Genomic DNA, 6,183 nt, shown 5'->3' with positions numbered 1-6,183 from the left:
GATCCGCAGTTCACAAAAGCATTTGTATAATACTTTATTATTAGCGAGGTTTTTAGCTCGTTGGCTAGTTCATCTCGTAAAATCTAAACGCAGAATTAGTGTATTGTTTCTGATATCAAGATACGCTGCACCACTTAAATTTCCTAGTGTTTGGGGCTGGGTTTGGGTTTGTTTTGGGCTGGAAACATTGTATATTTTTCCAAATGCATTAGGAAGGTTAATATAGGTTGTAGTGGGAACGAAGTATTGCACCTATTGGTTTATTCGTAAATAACTGGTAATATTTGGACAGTTACGATTTTGCAGACTTTTTTTTTAAATTTTAAATTTTCATCACGGACTTTTAAACAAATCATCCGACATCTCTGTTCTCTACATATCTCTTTAGAAATCCCCTGCATACAACTCTACAATGTTATTAGTATTTTTTAGATTTCGCGAGAATGCACCTACATTTCTTTCAACAATCCTCTAAAAAAAGTTAACTTCTGGAAATTTACTCTGGGAATTTTCCTATGAATTATTTTAGAGAACATCTAGGAAGTCTAAAACGGATTATTAAGAAATTCTATTCAGTGTTTTCCTGGAAATTCCATTGAATTTCAGCTCAGCATTCCCAACAGTTCCTAAATATTTAATTATCCATCTAATGAGATTCATCTTGAAGTTTGACAAGGATTCTCATGGAAAATTTCTTGCAATTTGCTCCTTAATTATCTTGTAAACTACTTATTTTGATGTCACAACAATAGACCGGGTTTCCTGGAATTCTTTTGAAGTTCTGGAATTAAATTTACAATTTCCATCAAATCCTCTCTAGTTTTTTCTTCGAATTCTTTGATAACCTTGAAATTCTACACTCTACACATTCCTTTAGAACTTCCCGGATATGTTTAGATTCAAATCCCCTTAGGAATCACTTGGAATACTTCCCGAAATTCCATGAAATTAAACTTAGCATTCCCTTAGAATTCAATTTTTTACCCTCTAGGAATTCCTCACACTTATCTGGGAATTCTTTTCGGAATACTCATGGAGGTATCGTCAAAATTTGCTATGATATTTTTTCATAATTACTGTGGAGCTATCACCAGAAATTAAATTTAATCCACTATGGAATATCCTATGAATTTGCTTCAGAATGTTTTTGGATTGCTGCTCAGAACAGTTTCTCCACACAATTTAATTTAAAATCACTTTGGAACTTCCATGGAATTCTAGTGAGAAGTAAGCAAGAAAAGGAGTCTTTTCATCTTTTGGCTTAATTACGTGCCTACAGGGACTTTACGCCGGCTCTCAACTTATTGTTCTTTGAGCACGTCCTGACTACTGGCGTGCACAGGGTGGGGCAAGGTGGGGGCAATTGCCCCTCCTTTTTTAAATAAGATTTTTCCATATTTACATAATTATGATATAAAATAAGGAGGGACTAATCAAAATGAAAATTGGAAAAACTGAATCACGCTAAAAATTTGAAGGTGCACATTTAACTGAAAATGTCTGGTGGAAAGTTTGCTACACTGTGCTGAATGTAGAAGCAAGGATTATTCATTTTACTGGTGCATAATTTGCATCGTTCTGATGAAGGCAAGCTTCATTAAAAATTTATGGTAGACAATTTGCAGCATTCTGGTGAATGAAGAGGCAAAGCCTGAAAATTGCACCACAAAGGTGCATTGAGAAACAAACTTCTCTGACAATTTTTGGTGCACCGTTCTGGTGAATGGAGGAGCATGCTTTATTGAAAATTTCTGGTCCAAAATTTGAATCACTCTGATAAATGAAATTGGAAAACTTGCACTGGTTTGGTAAATGAAGGCACAAGCTTTATTATAAAATTAAGCCATATTGAAAAATTCTGGTGTAAAATCTGCACCGTTCTGGTGAACGGATGGGTAAGCTTTTTGAAAAAAAAATTGGTCTTAAATTTGCATATTTCTGCTGAAAAGAGAAACAAACTTTAATAATAATTTATGGTGTAAAATTTGCACCATTCTGATGATTGGAGGGAAGCTGCTTTACTGAAAATTTATGATAACAAATCTAAAAATAGGGGCAAGCTTTATTTGGTGGAAAACCTGCAACATTCTGATGATAGGAGAAGCAAGCTATATTGAAAATGTCAGTGTCTAAGTATAATTCCAGTGAACTTCTGAGAAGAATTTCAAAAGAGCTCTTAGGAGAGTTCTAAAAAAATCCGAGAAGAATCTCAAGGATATTGAATTCTGAGGACAGTACCAAAGGATTTCTGGGGAGAATTCCAAGAAAATTCTGCAAATAATTTCTAGTGAATCCTGCAGATAGTTTCAAGATAATTCCGAAAATAATACCAAGAAAATTAAATTTTGAGTGAAATCCTAAGGAATTTTGAGGAATATTTCAAGGGAGTACCGATAATTTCTAGCTCATTCCGGGAATAATTTCTGGATAATAAGGAGGAAATTCTTCTGAAACTCCAAAGGAATTTCAAGTCCAAAGTGTTATGAGTAAAAGTCAAGAAGAGTTCTAAAAATAATTCCAAATGACTACTGAGAAGAATTTCAAAAGACCTAATAGAGTTCTAAAAATTTCGAATAGAACCTTAAGGAATTCTGAGGAAGGACTTTTTCGCAAAGTTCTGTACAAAGTTTAAATACAGTTGTTGGATTCACTAATTGAAAAGTGGGTATTAGTTTGCCATTGAACCTTGGTCTATTGTTTTCTTACTAAAAATTCTTCTAAGAATCTTCTCTGGAAATTTCAAGTCAGTTAAAAAGTTACAGCTGTTTATGTGCGTTGCAATAATTCGGGTTTGTCTTTTATATCATCTTTAAAACATGTTGAATGTTCGGCATCTTTTTCTGTAACCCCGACTGACGATACTTTGGGATGGTTCATCATCGTCGATGCGATTAAATTGCCAATTTTCATTGGCTGTCTGAAAGCAGTTTGCATTGAAGAAGATTAACCACCACCTGAGCTAAAAATAAATAAAATTAGCTAAATTAAACAGTAGGGAAACAGTGGTGGGTGGATAGCACCATCTCTCACGCACTTTGGAGTACTCCCCATCCCCACATTAAATGCACCATAAAAAAATTGCCCCTCCTTAACAAGATTCCTGTGCACGCTAGTGGTCCTGAGTTGATAACCCGTTAACGCCCTAGTGATTTTTGGCATCCAGACAATGCGCGATTTTTCCAGGAGTAACCCCAAGATTTTCCTTACACTATTTGAAACAGGATGTTAAGGATATACCAAGGATCTTAAAGTGATATTGAACATATAATTTACGTTCCCAATTTCTGTTAAGACACGGTGAAACGAAAATGCTGATCTATAAATAGATCACTGGGCGATAATGGGTTAATAGAATGCTTCCTACGCCTGTACCATTTTTTCATACTCTATGCCCAGAGTAGTCAAGACATTTTTCAACCTGAAAATTCCTTAACCGATCCCAGTCGCTCCCAGCATGGTCTTGCTTTATAGCTGCGCCTTTACCAAGTGAGACAATGCTAATGCTTCACTGAGCTCCCTTCGAATTCTTCTTGGAATTCTTTTCTAGGATTCACCTGGTATCAGAAGATCCTCAAATTTGCCTTAGAATTCTATTTTAAACTACTTAAAAAGGAATGCATAGATATTATTAGAAGTTATCCTTACAATGACTTTGGTGAACTCCCCAGAATTACCTTAGAATTCTTCTATGAAGTCTATAGGGCTTCTACAGAGAGTTCCTTCGGAACTATTCCTAGAAATTCTTTTAAATTAAAAGTTCCAGAATGAAGATTTTATTTTTGGTGGAAATTACCTAAAAAACCAAGCCTCAGAGTAAAAAAGGTTTTAATATAAGATTTTGCAAAATTCTTAAAATTTGTCTATGTAAATAATTCCCATGTCGAATTTCTTTTAGTCAAAATTCTGCTTAAAGATCTTTAGCTCAGTAACGTTCTTGGCTATCTAAAATTTAGCAATTTCTGGCATCAAAAAAATACCTAATTTTCTGCGATCTTGAAGCCTATATTTATTTCCAAATTGCAATTCATTGAATTTTTTTTTATTAAAAATCATTTTCATAAAAAAAATCATTAAGAATGCTGTTTATGCAAACAAAGATGCCTTTTTGTTTTACCAAATGTGAATTGAATATAGACATAGTCTCGGGTGTCACCCTCTAACAATGGAACCCAGGGGAGACAGCTCCCTAGCCCCCACCAAGCCACGCTACTAGTCTGTTTCACCAATTTTCTGAGAGGCAGATTGAGCCATTTGAAATAGATTTTATTGCATTTTTCCAAAATATTTCCTTGCATTTTGATGCCTTGGAAAAAAAGTGCAAACACAGACTTATTGGCCATTTTTAATTAAACAAGAAAGAAGATCATCAAGAGCAAATTTTCATTATGTCGTAAGTAACATTCGCACCAATCCTAGAAAAATAAAGTTTTGTTTTGATGACCGAAAAGTTATTCCTATTTCCAATTAAACACATATAATCTCATAGTGATAGCAATGTTTAACATATTTAGCAGGGTTTTATTCATACAAATGCAAATCTCTAGCTTTCATGCTAAAAAATACTGATTTTTGAGTCAAAAGTTATTATACGTCGTTTGGTGGCCCCTATTGTTACTTAAGGCAAAGTGTATTTACCAAGATATTCGGGAGAATTATCAATTACGTCTCCTTACGTGCAGCCCATTCATCATTTTAATACCACCGAAATCATCTTAGCAACAAACAGCTCGATTTATTCACTTTAATAATGAGAAAGCGAAACGACGAACGTACACTTTTCACGGGCTTCTCAGAGCTGTTACTTAAGACAAACGGCATCTCCATAGAAATCGGGTGACTTAAGTAACATCGAAAACTATTTTGATCGGAAGGTGATTACGTCAAAAAGCAATTTGACTGGTAAATAAATTTCAAAATGGGATGTGATCCTATATTCGGACAGTATATAGTGTAATAACAGGCAGGGTTGCTTCCACTCACTTGCTATAAAAAAATGATTTCCTGAATTTTGAAATCATTGGATATTATAATGATATTTTGTACTTGTTAGATACAAGAAGAGGTTGAAAGGCAAGTGTTTGACTCATAAAACCTGTAAATTTCGCTACCAGAGTGTTACAATCAGCGATCTTATGATTCGTGAGCGTTCACTCAGAGTGAGTGCTCGCGAGTCGTAAAATCGCTAATTGTGACTATCTGAAAGCGAATTTGACAGGTTTCATGTGTCAAACACTTGCCTTTCAACCTCTTCTTGTATCTAACAACCCAGACAACCAGAAGTCGTATAACAATGTACAGACAGTATCGTAAATTGCTACCGTTTAAGTCAAAATCGCATATAAGAATGGCATACCTCGCATTATGTTTAAGTGAAATCGTATAGAACGTAAATTTCCGACCAATATGCGATGACTCATTTTTCCATCGTACTGTATCACAAATTAAATCGGATTACATCGTAAGACTTTTCAAAATGAATTTGTTATTACAGATTAAATCGTTTATGATATTAAACCAACTCGTTTAAAGTTAAATTAAAATATGCACGTACATGGCCTCCACTTTTGTACGTATAAGCCATTTCTTTGCATTCTATACGAATTGTTTGCTTGTATATATGTTTGTATATCACGAAAACAACTTTGAATATACGTGCTTTCTGGTTGTCTGGGAAGTACAAAATATCATTATAACATCTAATGATTTCAAAATTCAGGAAATCATTTTTTTATAGCAAGTGAGTGGAAGCAAGCCTGATAACAGGAGCATCGATTGACACTGATAGCTCGACTTTGTTTACCTTTGTTACTTTCGACGTAATGAAAATTTGCTCTTTCTTTCAACGCCTGCTAAACATCAACATGATGCAAATGGTGACGTCTTGAAAGCGTGCTTGTAATTTGTGGCATAATTTGTAGAAAGTTGACAATCCAAAAATATTAACAGCCAGCAGAGAAAAGAATCCATCACTTCCAGCATTCAGTGTGGCCTTCCCAACTGGAACCAGTAGTAATTATTTGAAAAAGAGCTATTCAATTTTGCTGGTCAATTGTTTTTCTACATACTAATGTCGTGTATGATCGCTTTGTTAGGGCATTTTTTAATTAGTAATACTGCATTTTCTTGTAACAATAATTTGTATTTATGATTTTAAACTAAGTATCAATCACTTTACATTAACAC

This window comes from Ochlerotatus camptorhynchus, unplaced genomic scaffold, assembly GCF_037179485.1.
Source record: "Ochlerotatus camptorhynchus isolate MF236.1 unplaced genomic scaffold, CSIRO-AGI_Acam_v1.1 ptg000434l, whole genome shotgun sequence".
Lineage (NCBI taxonomy): Eukaryota > Metazoa > Arthropoda > Insecta > Diptera > Culicidae > Ochlerotatus > Ochlerotatus camptorhynchus.
Note: the sequence above shows the minus strand (reverse complement) of the source record.